Genomic DNA, 22,533 nt, shown 5'->3' with positions numbered 1-22,533 from the left:
ACACAAAATAGCCTTTCATCTAGTCATATGAACCATCATGAACCTATTGAATCAGTCTCCCACATAACTCAGGAACAATTTTTAAATAAAAAATATAATCAGCATAATCTACTTTCAGAAAACCCTTTCATGCTTTCTATAGCCTATACATTAAAGAGCTCTGGGCAAACAGTTAGCATTTTTTCCCCTTGTGCATTAAGAATCTGACCACTGGATAAAGTTTCTAAGCTGTTTTCCTGGAAACAGATATATCACTTAAACAAAACAGTACTGCTTCTTGGAAAATGACCCCTGTTGTTAAGAGGACTGGAGCTGGACTGGGATAACTACAGATACGTGATGAAGATTCCTTATTTTGAGTTTTCCTGATTATGGAGACTCCTATAGTTAGCATGAGAGAAGAACCCAATAACCAACAAGCAATGCCTACGGAGTTCCTATGAGAGATAAATGGTTCCTGAAAGGCATGAGACTTTTAAGCCCTATGGAACCTGAACCATCCAATGTACATCGTTCTTGCTTGCATCTGAGCTGTCTGCCATGTGGCTGCTGCAAAGGCTTTTGCTAAAGAGGAACACCTGTGGTTCCTGAGTAGGCAGATATCAAGTGTCACCTATGGTTGTCCTATGTGTCTAGTTGAGACTAAGAAGAACCCACTCCCCTTCTACCCTTCTTCAATAGAACTATTTACATTTGCCAGCCAGGATCATGTAATCTCTTTTCCCTGAGCTTTCTTGCATGTCCTTACCTCTTCTTTGTCACCTACCAATTATCTTCCTCCAAGCTCAGCCACAGAGTCACCTTCTCTGGGGATACCTTCCCAAACCATGCCCCACACTGGGTGAAGCGCTCCTTCCTTTGGCTCCCAAATCACCACAAATCCCTCTTACCCTACATTTTCATCATCTGTTTGCTTATCTGTTGCCTCATTATGAGCTGCTTGATCGCCATGGCTACAAGGTCATGGTAACCTTGATGGCTGACAATGCCAGTTTTGTAAATGTAAGCTGATCCTGTCACTCACACTAGCAGGCACTGCTAGTTTCTTAGCCAAAATCTATCCTCCTTTTCTCACTAAACAGAATGGTGATATTAACTGACACCTATACTCAGACAGGCACTTCCTCAGATGCCTTTTTGGTCAGTGGTGGCCATGAGGGTCAGTTCAGGCTAAGAAGATGTTAGTGAAAGTCTAGTGAATGGAATTAGGAGAAAGATACTTTGTCCTGATTCAAAGAGATAAACTTTGCTGACATATGCTTTTGCTCTTCACCCTTCCTGCTTCCTATATATCAGGAATATGGACATCAGACATCATGTCTGATTATAGAGCAGAGATCTCATGGTCATGAACCAGAAAAAGACAGACATACAGTAAAGATGTCAGAGAAGAGATCCTGGGAAGCCTGGGTTCTTGATGACTTCCCACAAGCAGCAGCATGAGCCAGATCTGTTGTTGCACGAGAAAAATAAAACCCTATTTGGATAAGCCCCCTCATGAGGTTTCTGTTATTCCAGCAGAACCCCGTGATAACTGGAAGAAAACTATATATAATTTCTTCCCCCAAAACAAGATGAAATCTCAACCCATCCCCCTGACACTCCCTGCATCTCAGGGTCTGTATACCTTATCAGTCCCACCTCCTGCCACTAGTCAACACATGCTCTCTGAGCCCTAATCATTCTAAGTATGTGTTAACAAGTGCCCCCGAAAACCCTGGCCTTTACTACAGGTCCTTGTCTTTGCAAAGGTTCTTCTCTGTCCTTGGAATGCCTTTTTCCCCACGAGCTTCCCCTGAAAGTGTCCAACTGGCCTATCAACATGGGGGTGCATATTACCTCCTCTTTAAAGCCTTCCTTGATCCCATAGTCCCTCATTCCCCTGAACTTCCAGAGAGCACCCTATGGTTGCTTTTGTCACAGCAATTAATAAATGACTTTCAAATTATTTGTTTTATCATCTCCCTTCTCCACCAGAACTTGAAACCAGAGAGAGAGCGGTCATCCTGCCTTATCAGGCATTCAATCTAGTGTGGGAGGGTGCTTCTAAATACACTGGCTCTACCTACCAAAGTGGTGACCCTGATCTTCTCTAACTCTGTGGATAAACTCGGGATGGCACTAGGTTAGCCACATAAGACAACCCTAGGGATATAATACTACAAATAATAAGGGCCCTGCCCTTGGGTGAGTGTTGAGGAAGACATGAAAAGACATTTCCCATAACGAGGGAAAAACAAACCATTTTTCAATACGCTCACAGAGAAAACATTTCTGCTGGCAGATGTGTCGGTTTTGCACACTGAGCAATTCTGACACTAACCGCCTGGGGTCAGTGCAGACCCTGGCAGGTTAAGGGCTCAGACCCCCTAACTTCAGATGCCAACGGAAAGTCCAGTTGTCATCTGTGCCTCTGACTGACCAGCTCTATGTCACAGGTTCCCACGACCTCCTCATCTAGTTTAATGATTTCCTAGAACAGCTGCCAAAACTCAGGAAAACATCTACTTACATGTAGCCATTTATAACAAAGGATGCAACTCAAAAAGCACTGAAAAGAAGAGGTACATAAGGTGAGGTAAGGAAAGGGGTGTGGAACTTCCATGCCCTCTCTGGGCAACCACCCTTTCAGCACCTCCAGGTGTTCACCAACCTGGGAGCCCTCTGAACCCTGTCCATGTAGGTTTTTATGACAGTTTCACTACATAGCTATGACTGATTAAAACACTGACATTGGTAATAAATTCAGTCTCCAGTCCCTCTCCTCACCCCATCCTGGAGGTTGGGAGGTCGGGGATCTGGCAGTTCCAACCCACTAACCACATGGTTGATCCCCTTGGCAACTAGCCCCCCCTCCCCCCGTTTAGGGGCTTTCCAAAAGTCATGCCATTGATATCAACTCAGGCAATGGTGATAGAGGCTTGTTATGAATCACAAAAGTTGCTACTTTCATCTTTATTGCTCTTATCACTTAGGAAATTATAGAAGTTTTAGGAGCTCTGTGTCCGTAACTGAGGACTAAAATAAAAATGTAGATTTCTTACTATATCATAATATCATACAACCCTGGAGTTGGGCACCCTATGGATTAAGTAGGTAGTACATGCAAAGTGTTTAACATAATGCCTGCTAAAATGAATTCAACAAATATTAGTTTTAGGGATGATGATGATGATTGTATCTTTGTATCCTCAGCACTGGACTCGGACTGTAGTAGGTGCTTATTAATATTTTTTAGATAAATAAATGAAACAATATTTACGTCTTTTGTTCTTGCTTCTAAATTACACAGAACTCTAACATCTGACTACAAAAGGACATAAAATCAAATGATAGCCCTGTGCACCTAATTTTCCCACAAAAATACCTCCTGATGTTTATCCCCCAAGGCTTACCCCATCAGGCAGGCTCAATGCCTCATTGAGACAGTCTGTTTCTGAGCACAGTGAAGCCCTGGGGCAGCCACTTTGCAGGGAGGTTCTCAGTGGTGCCAACTGTGCTGGCAGGACTGGGTCAGTAACAAACACAGCTAAACAACACGGTCATTCATCGGATCTGGATGTCCATGAGCCTCTGGGAGTTGAGCTCTGGCTCCACCATTCTGAACAATTTAATTTCCTCATGTGAATTCCATGGGGACTCCCTGGGACAAGTAAGGGCTGGAGAGAAGTGAGCAGTCATTTATAACTAGTGCTCCGCTTAGGAGAGTCTAGCTGGGAGACCAGCTCTCAGCCTGTGCTAGTAGCTCAGGGGAAACCTCAACGTCAGTTATTTTGAACTATCTGGTTCCAAAACATCAGTACCTTGACATGATGGGATTGTTCTGTTTCTGTAGGCTGTTGTCCTCAGGTTGTACAATAAAATCCTAATTGCAGAATTATATAAACACTTATTGTGCAGCTATGGTGTGGAAGCACTGTGGAGAAAGATAGATTATGAAATAGGCTCAATATTCAAGCTGTCCACACTCAAATAGGATTTTTTAAATGTAAATAAGTATCTCTGCTAATAGAGAAATAAGGAATATATGAGAAAATAGGAATGAGAGAGGTTCAGTGGAAGAAACAAACTCAAAGGAAAGAGAAATATATTTCCTAATGGAAGAAAGCCAACATGAAACAACACTAGGATGATTTCTGCATCTCTCGTCATTTTGAGAAGCAAGTCAACTTGTCCTAGTTTGCACTGATTGCTCTGTAGGACTGTGAGTCCATCTCTATTTAACAAGTTAGCCTTCTGAAACAGCTTTGGAATCAGATGCCTCTAAGTTGGAATTTGGGTTCTGAGACTGATCATCTGTGTGACTCTTGGCAGGACACTCAACTCGCTGAGCTTCAGAATCTTCGTTTGTGAAGAGACCAGTAAGAATGCTTTCATCTGATAAAACTGTTGTTAAGATTACAGGAGAAAAACCCATGTCTGTTGAATGAACATGTGTTTGAACACATTGTTTAGAAGGGAAAAGAGAAAGAAACTACTGTCTGTTACCTCTGACTTCTCCCTACTCTCCCTGCTAAAAGAATTTAAGTTTGAGGAGACAGAGACCATGCCTGCCTTGCTCTCAACAGCATCCCCAGCACACAGGATGATTCTTGGCACATGCTATAGACTTGATTAAATTTCATTTACTAATAAAATAAATATTCTTCCTCAATTATGTCTCACGGTGTCAGGCACTTTGTTAAGTCTGTGTATGTAGTGGTTACATCATTCAATCATCCAGGCCACCTAGGACAAAAGAAGTCTTATCTCCACTTTACAGATAAGAAAACAGATTCGAAGAAGTTAAATGTTTTCCAAAACACAGCTAGTGACTGGCACAGTTGAAACTGGAACAGGATTTTTTGAATTCAAATACTCTGCTTGCATCCTTCAGGTCAATTAGTTTGCATATTACAGCTGAGCATAGCAGGGCAGAGAGTGGGTCTAAGCTAATGCCTGCAAAGCAGGCTCTTGGGAAAGCACCGATGGCTGCACCATTCCCTTAGGTGGACAGTGATTGAACTGGGCGTGTTTTAGCATAGTCCTGGGAGTTAGCCCTTCAAGGCTGGCTTCCACACTGCCTGCCCCGGTTATGCAGCTGTAACACAGCCAGTCTTTGCTCATGTTTTATTGCTTTATTCTCGCTTGAATGACAGCTCCTCCACTCTATCATTTTTACCTTCCACTTGCTCCTGCCTCTGTTACATCCAGCCTAGTGTCTGTTCAACTGGTCTCTCCCAGCCACTTCAGGGAATTGTTCTATAAAACCAGCTCCAGAAACCAAGATTTTACCATGAGTCTGTGCATCTAACAGTGCCAAGGCCAGACCTAACTTTAGAAGAAATGTTTGGAATAGTCAGGCATTAGATGGGAGTACAAGATTAAAAAGTCAAAGGCCTCCCCTGGAGGAGTTCACCATCTGGAGAAGGAGGGTGTGAAATTGTTCAGTTCAAAGACGGACATTCGTATGGGCTACATGGTCAGCACATAAGGCAGAGAAGTCCATTCCACATCATGCCCAAGCATCAGCTGAAAGATGCAAAAGAGATTCCCAGACTGTAGAGGGAGAATGGAAAGGAAGTGCCACTTCAGCAGAAGGGGGATGAGTATAGTCTGTGCAGGAGTGACACCTTGCTGGTTTCCAAAGATGTGGGGAACAGCAAGGTCCATAGGATATCTGTATGGGATGAGGAAGGGTAGGGAAGAGGGAAATAGGGAAGAGTGTGTTGAAGTACGTGGCCACAGGGGCCGTCAAGAGCCTGCTCAGAAGATGCCTGTAATCTTTGTCAGACTCTGTAATTTAGGGAAATGAGCATCCGAGCATCCTACCAGGGTTGACTTTATGAATGCATGCCCTATGTAGTCACAGAGGATCCCACACCATGCTTAGAAGACCCCTCCCTTCGATTAATTGCTCTGCTGTTGCCATCCTGATATTAATACTAATTTTTATCAATGGGCTCCACCTCCTCATTTTGCAGCTGGCCCTGCAACTTTTGTAGTCAATTCCAGGTCCTACCTAGTAGTAGTAGCTTACACTTCCTAGTGTTTATATATAGCATGCCAGTCACTGTTTAAATGTTTTTCATATATTAACTCATTTAATCCTCAAAATACTCCATTAGGTAGACATATTGTTCTTACATTGTTTGATGAAAGGATTTCTGCTCCGATTAGTTAACAAACCTGACCAATGCCAGTAGCACAGTTAGGATTAAACCCAGTTTTCTGGCTTCAGAGCCAGTGTTCCTATCCACTCACACTGGGTCTCTTCATTTTATATTTTCATCATGGAGTAGTACTCTGAGATACCCACATTTTTAGAAAAAAAAAGTTGTTAAACTATTTTAGCGTCCATCCACCCACCCATGCACCCATCCATCCATCTACCCAAGCATTCATTTAATGACTCCATAAACCGCATTTTCCTATAAAACCTGTGCCAACCTAGTACCTAGACTTAGGTGCCTCAGTGACTTTTGCTTTAATGAATGGAACAGACTATATTTCAGGAACAATGAATGTAAAATTTGAAAAAAAAACAAAAACCTCACTGTCCCAAATAAGAAACAGAGATGGACTTAAATCAATGTTCAAAGCGCAAAAGTTAACATTTCTTGAGTCTTGCTATGGGTCACATTTCTAACCACATTTCTTCTGGAGTGTGTTCTTTCATTCTAACAAAAACGTGAAGGAGGCACCATTTTATTTTTTATCCCAACTTTCCACGTGAAGAAATGGAAGTACAGAGAGGCTGAGCAATCTGTCCTGGGTAACACAGCCAACCAGGAGAGGAGCAAGGCTCTGAGCAACGTATTACCACACAACCCACAGGCTGTCACGCCTCCAAGCTGGGGTCTTAGCTGAGCTGCTGTGGGAGAGAAAGACAATGAATTCAACCATCAGAGGCGTGGGAAATGCCTTTTCAGAAACGATGGCAACTGAGGTGAACCTGAATCCATGAGGAGGCTGCCCAGATGAAGATGGGGTTTGTACGTGTGTTTATGCATGCCTGTGTAACAGAAAGAGAGGGAGAGAGACAGGAGAGGCAATACTATAATATTGTGCTTAAATTATAAATAGATGCACCAGCTCCTTCTTTGGGGGTACCTCACCCTCTGCACCCTTGGAAGCCATGATCAGGACCCCAAAAATACTTGCAAAAAAACTTCCAGCTCAGGGCACACTGCTCATTCCTGCAGTGACCCTATGCAAGCCTCAATTGGATTACACTGGGTGTCAATCCAGCCTCAGTTTTAACTTAGAATGAGATGCCTCTTAAAGCAGCACATTGATTTTCAGTCTAGATATACACTATGCATTACATTTGCATCCCAGGAGTTTTGACGCATCCATTAATCACTGAATTTTGAATAAAAATATCTAGGGGGACACTGAATAAAGCCATACAAACAAGAAAGGGCAGATCTGCAATTTTAGTAAATGCTCCTTTCTTCCAGTTTGGTTCAAGAAAGTCAATAAAGTATAAAGTGAAAGGATGAACACCTATTATTTTGACTGCTCATCTGAGTAAGTAGGGAGGACATAGATTTCTCTGGATTTCTTTTTCTTTTTTTTAGCCTAAGCAGGATTCTAATTCTATGAGTTTTTTCAAGTAGATGTGCCTGCAACCCTTCACGCGTGTTCTAGAATCAAAAAATGTTGGAACCAGACCTGATATGAGGGATCCTCAAATAAATCCCTTCCTCTAAGTTAAACAGGAGCTCTAGTCCTTTCTCAAGTTCACACAGCTGGGTGGCTAAAAGCAAGCAATCTTGAGTAAATAGGGTTTTTTGAGGTTTTATTTGGGTTTCTTTATTGGCTGAGAGGGAAACAGTTTGTTTTACTTTCATGATTTATAGCTGAATTTTGAATACCCTTCACAAGGGACATCTACAGTGCGGCCAGGAAGGAATAAGTTTTGAGATCAAACCAATTTGGGGGTCAGGTTCTGGCTGACTGTGTGACTGTGAACAAGTATTTTACCCTCTTGGCTCTTCTTTTTTAGGGCTAATGATGGCCCCGCATGAAGATGACATAAGAGCTTCACCTGAGGAACTACTTTCTACAGTCCACAGCTCATTGTAGGGGCTTAGAAAGAGCTTCCCATGGAAAAATGGTCAGACTACATAAAATATAAGTTTACTTTTACAAAGTATACTTAGCTAGTATTTTGTTAATTATTTCACAGTTATATATTTACTTTTATACAATTAAATCTACTTAAAGTATGCTGAAATTTTACTGTGATTATCTTGCAATCAATTATTATAGAAAAGTTGTGAATATTCAAGTTGGTCTTATTGTAGTATCAGCTCTTTATACCAAAGGGCTTTTTATCATATGCTTTTGTTTTATTTCACATTTAATTAAAGCTAATAATTTGTTTAAAAAAAAAAAAGAAGAAAGAGCTTCCTTTTCCTCTCACGCACACTACTTGGGGCACAAGATTCCCAGGATAATCTTATCTTTATACATTTCCTTTAAACAAACTAAAAAGGCAATTTATTCTTCAGTGCATTTTATATTCTGGATTAAAATCAACAAAGTTTCACCAAAGGCACCAATTCAGTTGCCTTCTCTTCCCCTGCAATAACACCTCAGCTAAGATGATGTGTGCCCCAGAAATTAATTTTTCAGATAACTAATATCAAGTTCTTTAAACACCAAATACTTTTATATTTAATTTTAGTAATTTCTGATGTAACCTATTTTAGTCATTGTCATGCTTCTGAACATAAGCTATTGCTCAGTGTTGTCATGGGTTGATGGCCTCAAAGACCCCTAAGGCATTGCATCGAGGTTCCTCAGTTTTCAGAGTGGAATGACAATCCCGCCATCCTCTTGGTTGATATTAAATACATACACAGATCAGCCGTTGGTCAGAATAAACATTGATTAATCTACTATGTGCCAAGTATTACAATAGAAGCTGTTTAATTTTATTTTTATGTAAATTTTATTAAAAATTCCTCATAGGTTGTGTATTATCATTGTTTTAGAGATAAAGGAACTAAGGTCAATACAATTAAAGCAACATGACTGAAGTCTTAGTCTCCTAGGGAGAAACTGAGGTTACAATGAGGTTATTGGGAAAAGTACTGCTGAAATTCCATGCCATGAAACCCATGTGGGTAAGGAGGGGAGTTATAAAAAAAGAGGGCTAAAGAATTGAGGGAAATAGGAGAGATCACTGGGTCAGAGGAATCCAGGCAATCAAAGAATAGCAATAGCAGGAAAACTCAAAAAGCAAGCTAAGAGATGAGGCTATGTTGGACAGATCATCTGGAATGAAGAACAAGTATGATATGTGAGTGAGTGTGCGGCTAAGGGGAGTAGAGGAAAACCTATCTGAGTAGAAGGTGGGATTCAGGATGGTCTAGGGGTCATCTACTTAAACTTGGAAAGCCTCCTAGGTAATAGCAGAAGTGGGTGGTAAAGAAAACCAAGCTTCAGGTACCAAAATTATCAGTGAGTGGAGAGTAATGTGTGAACAGCTAATGCAACCCCACCAGGCTGGAAGGTACTGGTGTAGCTGGCATCCCATTGCACTTTTGCTGGTCAGTAGATGCTTTTAAGAGATGAGCAGGAGGAGTGGCTAAGTCGGGATGAAAATCCATAGCAGGGCTCCTCGGGTTCCAAGCATGGTAAAGTTTCGGGAGACATTTTTATAGTATTTTATGACTCATTCCCTCAGGGCACAGGCATTTTCAAGGGATCAGAGAGTGGTAGGGCTGAATGTTATGAGTCCCAAAGAATGAGCCTTGGGGAATGTGTGTGTCTTAAAGGAAGACATGGAGGGCTGTAATTGAAATACCCATTAATGTAGTGGATGCTACTGCTGACCCACCTGGTCCCCTCTACTGAGCTGGTGCTCCATCACCCAGATGAGTTTTTGGCTGCTAGCAGCCTGCAGTTGCTTTGTTCTTCTGCGAATAGCCCACAGCTGACAGGAGCTGCTTTTCCCAGAAATACTTGGGAGGATATGCTGCCAGAGCTGAGTCTATAGCAGTAACAACAGCCTGGGCCCTGGCCACAGGGTGGAAGACTGTGTGGGCCGTGTGTGTCCCAGGGCATCCTATGCCATCAGGCTGAGACTAGATATCCATGGCTGGCCTCTCCCTTGTCTAATCCTGCTTCCCTCTTTCTCTGAAGTTTCAACTGAAGGTACCTGCTCAGCCAATCACTTGCACAAGAATCTCCATTTCAGTTTCTGCATCTTAGGAATCTGACCTAAGGTGCAGGACCTCTCCACGAAGGCCTGGTAACTGTCTGGGGTCCCTGGGCTAACAAATGTCAGAACTAGGGTGACCAACTCATCCGCGTTGTCCAGGACCAAGAAAGTTCCTGGGATGCAAGACTTTCAGTTTTCAAACTGGAACAGTCCCCCTCAAAATGTTACAAGTTGATTACTCTAATCAGAACTTGGATTCAAACCAAAGTCTGCCTCACTCTAAAGGTTGTGATTTTCATTTGCGTGACCCTGTCTCACTAATACTCAGAAGACCTGCCGTTTAGCTTTCACCAGAGAATATGTTCACTTTGTGATGTCCATGCAGGGATGTGTGTAGGCTCCAAAGCAGCCCCATCCCACTTGTAGAAAAGGCATTCTTAGCTGGTCACGGAGGACTTCAGGAGATCCATACCTTCCCCCCAACTCCGATAGGATTACTTTTTTTTTTTTCTGAGAAGAGTGGCTATAAATTTTATCAGATGCTCAAAGTGATCCTGGACATAATTAAGGTTAAGAACAATTGTCTAAGAAAACATTGCTTTTATCTCTGGATTAAGCAGAACAGTGGGGTACTGTACTTACATCTGATGCTTAATGTCTCAAGCAGAGCTGTTTCCCAGTAAATGGCCCAGCACCCACCCGTGCACTCACAGGAGCATGGTGGGTGGGAGTTGTCCACTGCATTCCTCAGGCTACTTTCATCCTAGCCCTAGGTGTGTGTGCGGCGGGGGGCGAGGGGGGTGGGCAGGGGTGGTACTTCTTTTCTGTTTCAACTGAAATTTGAAACACACTTGGCCGGGCGCGGTGGTTCATGCCTGTAATCCCAGCACTTTGGGAGGCCAAGGTGGGTGGATCACGAGGTCAGGAGATCAAGACCATCCTGACGAACATGGTGAAACCCTGTCTCTACTAAAAATACAAAAAAATTAGCCGGGCGTCGTGGCGGGCGCCTGTAGTCCCAGCTTCTAGGGAGGCTGAGGCAGGAGAATGGCGTGAACCCGGGAGGCTACGGAGCTTGCAGTGAGCCGAGATCGTGCCACTGCACTCTAGCCTGGGCGACAGAGTGAGACTCCATCTCAAAAAAAAAAAAAAAACAAAAAAAACACACTTGTCACTTGTCGGCCAGGCACAGTGGCTCATGCCTGTAATCCCAGCACTTTGGAAGGCCAAAGTGGGCGGATCACCTGAGGTCAGGAGTTCAAGACCAGCCTGGCCAACATGGCGAAACCCCTTATCTACTAAAAATACAAAAAATTAGCCAGGCAAGGTGGTGGGTACCTGGAATCCCAGCTACTGGGGAGGCTGAGGCAGGAGAATCGCTTGAACCCGGGAGGCAGAGGTTGCAGTGAGCTGAGATCGCATCACTGCACTCCAGCCTTGGAGACAGAGTGAGATTCCCTCTCAAAAAAAGAAAAGAAAAGACCTGTCAGTGTCATCTGAGGAGATGGACAGGTGAGGTCATCCTAGGGGGGCAGGTGCCCAGCAGCAAGCAACCAGGCTGCAAGGTGCCCTTGAACTGGAAGGCTACCTTCTGACCTGTAAATGGTGCTTAAATAAGGAACTGTAAATGGTGCTTAAATAGGGCTGCAGTTATTAGTTTTTAAATGTAAAAAGTATTATTTTATTATTGATGATTTCTGCATGTATTCTTCTATTTTTTGACAAAATTTATTGCATGCTCAATGGGTGTCAGGAACTATTCTAAGGGTTTTGTGCAGCTATGAGTACGGCAAAGTCCTTGCACCATGGGAGGTCACATCTTACAGAGGAGATAACAGAAAACAAATAAACCGATGCATCTCTACTATTTCAGATAATGATATAATAATGAATTCTTTTGAGAAAAAAAGAAAGCAAGCTCTGTGGCTAGAGACTAAGCAAGCTCTGTGGCTACAGACTACACAGGGTTATTTAACTAGGGTTGTCCAGAGAGATCACTACAAAGAGGGAACTTAGATGAGGAAAGGGAGTGAGCCACAGGAACATCAAGGGATGATCTGTCCCAACCAACAGGGTAGACACAAAAGGAAAAATCCTTAAGGCCAGAGGAAGCCAGATAGTGTGTGTTGTTGTTTGTTTTTGTGTGTGTTGTTGTTGTTTGATTTTGTTTCTTTGTTTGTTGTTTGTGAGACAGAGTCTCACTCTGTCGCCAGGCTAGCGTGCAGTGGCGCGGTCTCAGCTCACTGCAACCTTCGCCTCCCAGATTCAAACGATTCTCCTGCCTCAGCTTCCCAAGTAGCTGGGACTATAGGCACACACCATCACCCAGCTAATTTTTGTATTTTTCGTAGAGATGGGGTTTCACCATGTTGGCCAGGACGGTCTCGAGCTCCTGACCTCGTGATCCATCCGCCTCGGCCTCCCAAAGTGCTGGGATTACAGGCGTGAGCCATCGCACCCAGCGTTCGTTTGACTTTTTGAACGAGCAGTAGTGTAGACCTTGTGGGTCTAAAAGAACACCTTTGCTTCCTCTACCTCTATACTTCTCCTAGCCGATCACTGCTACTCCCAGGCTCTCAATTAGCATCTATGTGCTGAGAATTCCCTAAGTCTGTGTATTCAGCCAAACTCTTTTGTGAGTTTGATTGATACTGCCTAAAATGTATATGGATGTCATTGGAGACCTGAAACTCCACACATTCGAAACAGAACTCACCATTTCCTCCTGAAAACCTGTTATTTCCCCTGTGTCCCCAGGCCAGTGAACAGCAGCAAAGCCAATCCATCAGACTAGGTCAGAAAATGGAGCATCATCCTGGAGCAGAGGTATTCTTTACTCTTGGACACTGTATGTCAAGATTCTACTGACTGAATAAATCTCAAGTTGGTCCTCCTGTCTCCGTCCCTACTACCTTAACCTAGGTTTAGGCCATCCTTACGTCTAGGTACCCTAAATTTCCTGCAATAGACTCCCACCTAGTTTCCATGCCTCCTGTCTAACTTACTTTTCTCCAATGCATTCTTTATGTTGCAGCCAGAATGGACCAGTCCAAAATGCATACTCGTATCCCTCATCTCCCAGTTTAAGATCTTCCCACCCTTCCCATTAGCTTCCAGATAAAGAATAAATCCATTCACAAAGTGTCCAAGGGCCCGCACGCCCAGCTCTACTCACCTCTCCAGCCTTTCAGCTTCCCACCCCTGTCTTAAGTTCTTCACCCACACTCTCTCTGAGCCCACACATCCCACTGCCTGCAATACTCTCTCAACCCCTGCTCTCCACACTGGCTTTCTTCTGTGTGAAACAGCTCCCCTGACTCCTTATCCCACATTTATCTATGTAACTCCTACTTTCCATTCATGTCTCATATTTGATACCTCTTCCTCCAGGAAGCCCCCCATGGCATTCCCAGGTGGGGTTAGGTGTCCTTCTCTGTTATCAGGTCTTATCTCTATCATAGAGATGTACATTATAACTGTACATCTGTCACTGTACATTATAACTGCTTCTCTACTTGTTTGTCTTCTTTAAAAGTTATAAACTTCTTAAGGACATAAACATTATCTTCTTTATCTTGGCCCCCTTCAAGCTTCTATAAGAGAGTATGGGGCATAACAGGCACTTAGGAAATAAAATTTGTGTTGACTGCCTTCACTTCACAATTGGGAAACGAACTCCAGGGAGGTTAAGTTCCTGCTTAAAGAACACAGCTAATTCATATCAGAGTTAACCCTAGAGTACCTGTATTCAACTTTTGATCCAATTTTCTTTCAGAGACTTCTCATAAAAGATAAAACCTAGTTCTTAATCTCAAAAATACAGAGTCTAGGAGGGACTCGAGATCTAGACAAGAAAGCTACAGACTGAGGTCAAGCCACAGGGTTGCACTGAGTGTTGAAGAGGAACACAGGGACCTGCAGGGCCCATCAGGTAAGAGAGCCCAGCCCTAGAGACATGGAAGAGGGTGTGCCTGGTTGGGAGAGCAGAGTGAGCCATGCTCAGACAGACAGATGGGTGGATAAGGGCCTTATCTGCCACCCGAGCAAGAAAACTTCCACCACGGGAACTTCCTACCGAAAGAGCTGCACCAGGAAGACACTCTCACAAAGGGAGCCTATACCACTCTGCCTCTAGATTATCCATATGCAAAGAGTTCATCCCACCACTACCTCCCTCCAGCTACCTGGGATGACGCTCACCTCTTCAATCTCCTTGCCCATCTTCCCTCCAATAACTGAAGACTAAAGACTGTAAGTTACAGTTATTCTAAGTAACTGAAGACTTAGAGAATATGACGTCACTTCAACGTCTGCTAAATATAATGAAATTAGAGATAAAACTCTAGAAGAGAAAGAAAAATAGGCCAGGCATGGTAGATCATGCCTGTAATCCCAGCAATTTGGGGGGCCGCAGTGGGTGGATCACTTGAGGTCAAGAGTTCAAGACCAGCCTGACCAATGTGTGAAACTCTGTCACTACTAAAAATACAAAATTAGCTGGGCATGGTGGCACATGCCTGTAATCCCAGCTACTTGGGAGGCTGAGGCAGGAGAATCACTTCAACCCGGGAGGTGGAGGTTGCAGTGAGCTGAGATTGTGCCACTGTATTCCCAGCCTGGGTAACAAGAGCAAAACTCTGTCTAAAAAAAAAAAAAAGAAAGAAAGGAAAGAAAAGAAAAATATTTCCTATATCACAAAGCCCAACAACAAAAGCTATATCATCAATTAAATATAGGGCAAGACTTTAAAGAATGGGGTGGAAAGAATATGTCTAAAGTGACAGAGAAAGTGAACAACAGAACTCAACCAGACCCACACCCTCCAGTGTCTAGCTGGAGACTCCTCTAACAATAAATCTATGGTTTTCCGTGTCTCAAGAAATGTTTCAAAAGAAATTTGATCTTGGTAGTCTTGCTATCCAACTGCCTAGTTATGCTTGGAATATTGGAGCTATGTAGGAAATCATCATTTAATTCTAACCCACAATTTGGAACATGTCATTGTTCCTCCCTCAATCGTTTCCTCATTTTCTCATTCCCAGTCAATGCTGGGACCAGCATCTACTCTGGCACCGAGGCAATCCTATGTTCATTCATTCATTCATTCATTCAGCAAACATTTACTGAGTGCATATTATATGAGAGGATTTGTTCTACCAGTGGGAGTTCAACAGTGAACTATGTAATATATTGATGAGTACTATAAAGAAAGAAACATCAAAATAAGGGACTGTCATTGTAGAAGTAGGTGGTGAGGGTGGGTTAATGATATGCTAAGGTGACATTTGAGTTGCAGCCAGAATAAAGTAGGGACAGCCGGTGGTTACCAGGAAGAAGAATGTCCCAGGAGGAAGGAGTAGCATGTGCTGCTGAAGATCAGCCAGGAGGCCAGGGTGGGTAGAGATGAGTGGCTGTGGAGGAGACCAGGTCACCAGGTGGTGAGCAGGGTTGGAACAGGGGCTGAAAGTCATGTAGGTTGCAGGTCATGGGAAATGCTTCAGATTTTACTCTGAGTTAGAAAACCACTAAAGGGCTTTGAGCAAAGAGTTTAATCTGATTTCAGTTTTATAAAGATCTCTCTGGCTGCCTTGTGCAGGGTAGACACTGGGAAGCAGAATAAAGGCAGGATGTCGATTCACAGCCTGGTTTATTAGTCCTTGGCTTCTTCTCTCATGGTGGGAGGATGGATAGAAAGCCTGAGTATCAACCATGACCCCTCCTTCCTCTTGACCTATCAATGATCAAAGGTCCCTAGAATGTCTCACTGATATTTTTGTGAGATAGGATGCAATCTGTTCATTTCTCTGATACCCTCCTTCTGTTCCTCTCTACTATTCCTTCTCACACTATTTCTTCTCTGTCCTTCTCTTTCTCTCACCTCTCATTACATGAAGTTAAGCACCTCTGCAGAGCCTCCTAAGAGGCCATAAAATCTTTGTTGGATCTCGCTAACCTGGCCTCTATCACAGCTGGGGAGAGCATCCTGCCCAGGTCTAGACTTTTCTGTGACTTCCTATGGCCTTCCATTAGAGGAAAAGACTGGCTTGCAAAACTCTCACACATGTAACCCTACTGTCTCTCAAGCCTCAATGGACACCACCTCACCCCTTGGCCTCTTGTTCCAGCCCTGCCGTTCCTTTCTCTTCCTTGCTACTTCTTGTCTCCAAGTCTCTGCATGTTGCTCTCCCTTTCTGATTGCCCTTCCCTCAGGTCTGCATGTGGAGATTCCTTCGACTCAGCTTAGACTCTCTCTTCTCTGAGAAGGCATCCTTGACGGCCACCACCTAGGAAATATACCGTATGCTCCTTCTCTTTGCTCCTGCAGACCCCCTACATTGCCTGGTTTGTTCTTGCCCATTTCCATGCCTGATCCCCCAACTACATATTTAGCTCTTGAAAGGCAAGGACCTTGTGTTGTCCACAGTTGATTCTCAGTCTGGCATGATGAGTGACACAGGGCAGGCTACTTATGCAAATGTCCTATACCAGGCACATCACAGCACCACTCCATCCACACCAGAGGCGGAGGGAGGGCCACAGATCCCAGGCTTACAGTGCCACTTTCCTTTGTGATGCTAAGATCTCCCTCACGAGTCACTCCTGAGATGGGTGTGCAGCCACCTAGAAATGATTCATGTTTGAGCAGAAACATTTGACGTATTTGAGCACCCATTGTCTGGGTAGCTCAGCAGATATTAGCGATGTCCGTGAACCTCTGCCACATCTCTCACGTAAGATCAGACTTCACACACACAATTTCTTGCATTTGAAATTAATGAGATCTTCCAGACTGGACTGAGCAGCAGAACCTCCTGCCTAGAGTAGGATAAGAATTGGACTGGGACAAGGAGTACTGAACAACTCCCTAAGTCCCTGGGTCATCTTGGGCACTTTAACTTTCTTTCTTTTCCTTTTCTTTTTTTTTTCTTTTTTTTTTTTTTTTTGAGTTGGAGTCTCACTCTGTTGCCCAGGTTGTAGTGCAGTAGTGTGATCTTCGCTCACTGCAACCTCTGCCTCCTGGGTTCAAGCAATTCTCCTGCCTCAGCCTCCCAGGTAGCTGGGATTACAGACGTGTGCCACCATGCTTGGCTAATTTTTGTATTTTTTAGTAGAGATGGGGTTTCATCATATTGGACAGGCTGGTCTTGAACTCCTGACCTTGTGATCCATCTGCCTCAGCCTCCCAAAGTGCTGGGATTACAAGCATGAGCCACTGCACCCAGTCTTAAGTTTCTAAACTAAGGAAAATGCAAAAAGAAGAAAAATTTGGTGGTAGGGCTATGGGTATATAATGCATTGAAATGTACAGTTTTGGATAAGCTGTGAGTCCCAACAATAACAACAACCACAAAATGGTCTGAGGGCTATAGATGTGAATTTGGTAAGGGGAAACACAGATTAGTACATACGAGCACTGAAATAGAGCTAGAGAAAGCCATTGACATCACCCAGGTTTTTTACAGATGAAAACACTGAGTCAAGAAAGGTAAGGTGACCAGATCAATAGTCCTGCAAATAGTTAGTGTCAGATCTGGAGTGAGGACCTGGTCCCTGAATCTAAATCTTTAGGTCATTCTGCTCCCTCCTGGTGTCTCTCATGTCTAACCAAAAGAGGTTCTGGGTGGTTGGAACCATGGCCATCTTCTTAGTTCTTCCTCTCTTGCAGAAATGTAGGTGAAACAGAGGGAGGAGACTCATTTGGGGCATTTCAAACAATTCTGGAACCCTCTATTATTGGCAATTACATCAATCATTTGCAAATTACAGATATTACATATTGAGTTCCCGGCATGGCAATTTTCTTTCTGTGAATTTTCCTACCTATCTTGAAAGGTGGCTATCATTGCAATGCTACACAGGTAAGGCAGATGGCTGGGGGAGCAAAATGATTTACTGAAGGTCACACAGAGCTAATGAGTGAAGGAGCTAGCATTTGAAGCCCATGTGATGCTGTGAAATTAGACAAGGATTTTGCTCATTTTCTAGGACAAAAAGTAAGGAAAAGAATGAACTTACTTAGGGTATTAATATTTTACAGTTTATGAACTGCTTTTATGGCTCAGTATTAATCTGCTGCAAGCACTCGACATCCCTGTGAGAAGGGTATTCACATCCACACTTTAGGAATGAGGAAACTGAGGCACAAGACAATCAAGTGCCCTAGTTCCAGGTACCCTGAGAACTGAGATTAAATCTAAGCTATCTTAATCCAATGCTTGTGCTTTTTTACTATACTGGAGCTGAAATCCCAATGCTTGTGCTTTTTTACTATACTGGAGCTGAAATCAAGGAAAGAAATTGAAGTGAGAGAAAGATATTTCAAGTTTAAAATATTCCATCAGATGTTTTCAGCAAATGTTACATGAAGGGCATTCAACACCAGATTTCAGTTATCCTAAAGTGCCCACTTGAAAAAAAAAATGAGCATTTTAAAGCAAAATATGTGCTTCTGTTCTCCTTCACTCTGCCTCAGTGGTTGACCCTAAATAATACACAACAAGCCATGGAGCATCCTTCAGGCTTGCCACACAGACCGAGATGGCGAAAGCAGCCAGGAACGGCCTTTCTGCAGCCTACGTCTGCATAGGTGGTCATGTTGGAAGTAAGGCTTGTTCACTCATTCAACAACCATTCATCATGGCCATGGCTGCACCAGGTGCTGCAGCCACAACCAAAGTCAGATAGGGAGAGGCACCAGTCATCGGGAAGCATGAAATCAACAGAAAGGACAGGTATGTGTGCAAACGATGACACAGCACAGTCCATCACAAAGCAGGTCCAGAGTGTTGTGGGAGCACATGAGAGAATCTGGGAAGGCTTCCTATAGGAAGGGGCATTTGAACCGGGTTGTTAAGGGAAGAAAGAAGTGAGAAATGGTTATTCTAGGCAGGGAGACCACTATGAGCAAAATCAGGGGCATAAAAGAGCAGAGAAGAGTATAAGATAGTCCTGGTTCCTTCCAGAAATTATAATTTCTTCAGCAATAAAATCAAGCTGTAAACATTCAGTCTATTTCAGTCAAATTGAGCAAACATTTAGTAAACACCTGACATTACAGAGCAGAGTTGGATGAAAGTAATCCTGCCCACAAGAAACCCACAACCCGAGGTGAACAGTTAAATGAGTCCCTACTCTGTGTAAATCTCTGTTTACACTGTAAAAAAAATTAATCCACCCCTGTGGTGAGCAGACCTCACTGTTTCAAACTAGATGAGTGCTGCATTTGATGGTAAAGCACTTGACCTTCAGCACTTGTAGGCAAGGAGGATGGCATGCAGCATTTTCCCCTGAGAAGCCCTCTTTATGTTGCCCTGAGTGAATCTTGGACCAGACTACAGTGTTTCCACTGTGAGTCACTGACTAATATTTCCACTCTCTTTTCATAGCTGATGGATGTTTAATGATTTGCCAATCTGAGGAAGAGAGTTTCTTTAGAAAACAATAATCCCTTCTACTTGCACAAGACATTAGGTTTTAAAAAGCCCTTCCCAAACATCCTCTCCACATCCCACTGGATTGTAATTGAGCCTGATAAACTGCAAGCCTTGTTAGTAGCCCCATTCTCCAGATGAGAGAAAGAGGCCTCAGTGAGGTGGAACAACTCAAGGTCACACAGCAGGTGCATGAGGAGATCAGAGTTCAAATCCATGTTTTCGACATGGACTTGAATCTGGTCCACTTTCCTCTACACGTAACCATCTGCCTAAGCTCTGATAATATCATCCATATTATGACATAAATCTCCAGATGAGACATTGGCCGAATCACATCCCCTTGGGTAACATAATGACACCATAAATTAAAAGCCCAATTAAAGAACATAGCCATTTAACTGGGACTTAGACTGTCCCCCGAGGCCACGATATAAAGGAAGAGCCTTTTCAAAGTCAATGGCTGCCTATCCTGGTTATTACTCAGAGACCTACTTACCCACATGCACGAACTTTCAGACCCTAATTATTCACATGCTATCTTCCTTCTTCCGGGGCCCTGGTCCCAGCTGATCTGAGTTGGGAATCACTACCCAAGCTCTGGCCCTCTCTCCAGCCTGCAGATGTAGTTAACAGTCTATCACACTGTGTGGACAGCCCAGGTGCCTCTCGGCTTTGACACATCACTTAACATCAAGAGCATCATAACCTGATGGAAAACAATGCCCCCTGGTTCAAATGGACACCTGAAGCAGGTGTCTCCAGCTGTCTGAAAGTGAGATAGTTTGCCAGTGGCCAAGCAGCAAGGCTTGTCACTATGCGCGATGTGGTTCTTGTTTTGCTGGCAAAGTGGGGTGGGGAGCTAGAAATGAGGCGGGGAGAAGGGGAGGGCACGGTCTTGTCTGCTAGCTCAAAATTTTATTTCTATTCCCCTCCTATCCCTAATAGTCAACGACAATAACATGATACTCCTGTGTCCCAAAATAATAACAGTTACTACTTGCCTCGTCTAAACATCCCCTCCAGTGATTGGGTTTGAAGGTGGCTCTAAAGATCAAGAGCTGGTCCCTTTCCATGTCATAGCTGAGCTGCAGTGTCCCCACACACCCCTGTCCCCAGCCAAGCCACAGGAAGAATGGGTCTGTGCATTCGCCCGGATCACAGAGAATCGCTGCCACTGTCCCCTCCATCCCAGTGCGGTCTTCTCCTGAGCCTGGCCCCCGGGTTCCCTGGCTCCAAGGACCCCAATGGCCAAGGTCTGCACGCGCCCCCTCAGCCTCCATCTGGAACTCCTGGGGGCACCCCCTCATTAACCCAGCCTCTCCGCGTCTCTCACAGCCCTGGCCCTTCTTATTCCCTCAAGACCTGCCCAGCTGTGCAGCAAACCTGGAGGGCAGAGAGACTGGGGAAAATCGAGGGAGATAAACCACATTTTGCGGCGGAATCGCTGTTCCGTGACAGAAAGCCATCCAACTGGCAACCACGCTTGCAGAAGCGTCACTGCCACCGACGAGAGAGTTTTGCAGCTGCCGACCCCAGAGCGCTCTCACCCACCTGTCTCCACTGCAGGGCTCCCCTCTCTCTCCCGCGGGGGCCGCGCTCCTGGGTCCCTCTTTCTCCTCTTTCGCCGTCTCTGGCAGCCAACACTTGCGGCGGCGGGCGGACTGGGAAGTCCGCGGCACCTGAGAGCTGGTGTCGGGTCCCCGCGGCGAGGCTGCCTGGAGGAGGAGCGAGCGGATGCTGCCCTCGCCCGCCGCCGCCGGTGCTGATGCGGTTGCTATGGTTATGGAACTCCGCAGCTGCCCCCTCTCGGTGCAACAGCTGCCCGGCCGCGGCCTCCGGGCAGCCCCAGTGAGCGGGCGCCGGGACGCTAGGCTGTCAGTGCGGTCGGGGGAACGCAGCCGCCAGCGCCGCAAGGGAGCAAGGACCAGGCAGCTGCGCCCGCGCCGCTGGGCTGGCGCCTCCGGGCTGCGCTCACCTCCGGCGCCCTGGCTCCTCTACTTCCTCCGCCTGGACGCGGCCAGACCTCCGCGCCGCGCCGCGCGCCCTCGCGGCCGGGAGAGCCCGCCCTGCTGCTCCCGCTGGCTCCGCTCCGCAGCCGCTGCGCACCGCGGGGGTAGACGCTGCGCGACTGGCTGGCAGCGCGGCTCACGCGCTCCCACCTCGGTCCCTCTCTGCCGCGAGGCCCTGATGGGAGCCCGGGGCGGGCTGCCCAGCGGCCAAACCCCGCCCGCCCGGCCGCCCGGGTGCCCAGGGCGCAGGCTGCGGCCCCGCGTGCGGCCCTCCCAGCCCGACCGGCGCGAGCATGCTCAGTCCCCGCGGCGGGGGCTGCCCTCCCGAGCCAAGACCCCAGGCCTGGGGCAGGAAAAGGGTCCCTGCAGACCCCCGGGGGTGGGGCGCGGCGGCGAACTGGCCGGGAGGGGGCTGTTGAACTTGGAAGGGAAGCCTAGGCAACAAGTAGATGCCTGAGAAAGGGTAAAAGCGCTGAGCAACCCATACCTCCAATGCGAAGTCAGCAGTGGCCTTCAACCCGCCAGCTGGCCCGTCATCCGATGGGCTCCTCACTTCATGCTGAACGTGGGGGTTCACAGACGTGTGAGATTCTGTCTACGGAGAAGGGAGAGGAAGATCAGGGAGAGTTAAGCCAACTCCTGTCTACTGAGCATTCTTAAGGGGCATTGGGAACTCTGATTATCACCACCACTGTGTTGGCAAGTTCTTGTGGCATGCCTGTGACAGATGACAAAACAGCCTTAGAGAAGGAGCTAAGACTGGGACTCGGAAGCCCAGTGACCCGTCCACTAGACTCAGCTGCGCTAACTCCACCCAGGAGGAGGCAGGGAATGGAAACAGGCTTTAGAGGATGACTATGTCCCCCACTAGACTGGGCTGCACTAACTCATACCCCGGGAGGAAGCAGGGAATGGAACCAGGCAATTGCAGTTA

The 22,533-nt window shown here is 45.4% G+C and overlaps 1 protein-coding gene across 2 annotated transcripts in view; it reads right to left on the bottom strand.

The window, feature by feature from the left end:
* The window catches only part of FAM135B (family with sequence similarity 135 member B), a 366,985-nt gene extending 344,795 nt beyond the window's left edge, over window positions 1-22,190 (bottom strand). The window contains exon 1 of one of the 2 annotated variants that reach the window (XM_030937787.1): window positions 22,087-22,190. The gene's annotated coding sequence lies outside the window, so the exon portion shown is untranslated. Of the gene's footprint in view, window positions 1-21,141; window positions 21,721-22,086 lie in introns of those variants that run through there. The other variant, XM_030937788.1, reaches the window with a different exon arrangement.
* Between the last annotated feature and the right edge of the window lie 343 nt (window positions 22,191-22,533).

The sequence above is a fragment of the Rhinopithecus roxellana genome, chromosome 9 (assembly GCF_007565055.1).
Source record: "Rhinopithecus roxellana isolate Shanxi Qingling chromosome 9, ASM756505v1, whole genome shotgun sequence".
Classification (NCBI taxonomy): Eukaryota; Metazoa; Chordata; class Mammalia; order Primates; family Cercopithecidae; genus Rhinopithecus; species Rhinopithecus roxellana.
Note: the sequence above shows the minus strand (reverse complement) of the source record. Positions and strands in the feature narration are given on the sequence as shown.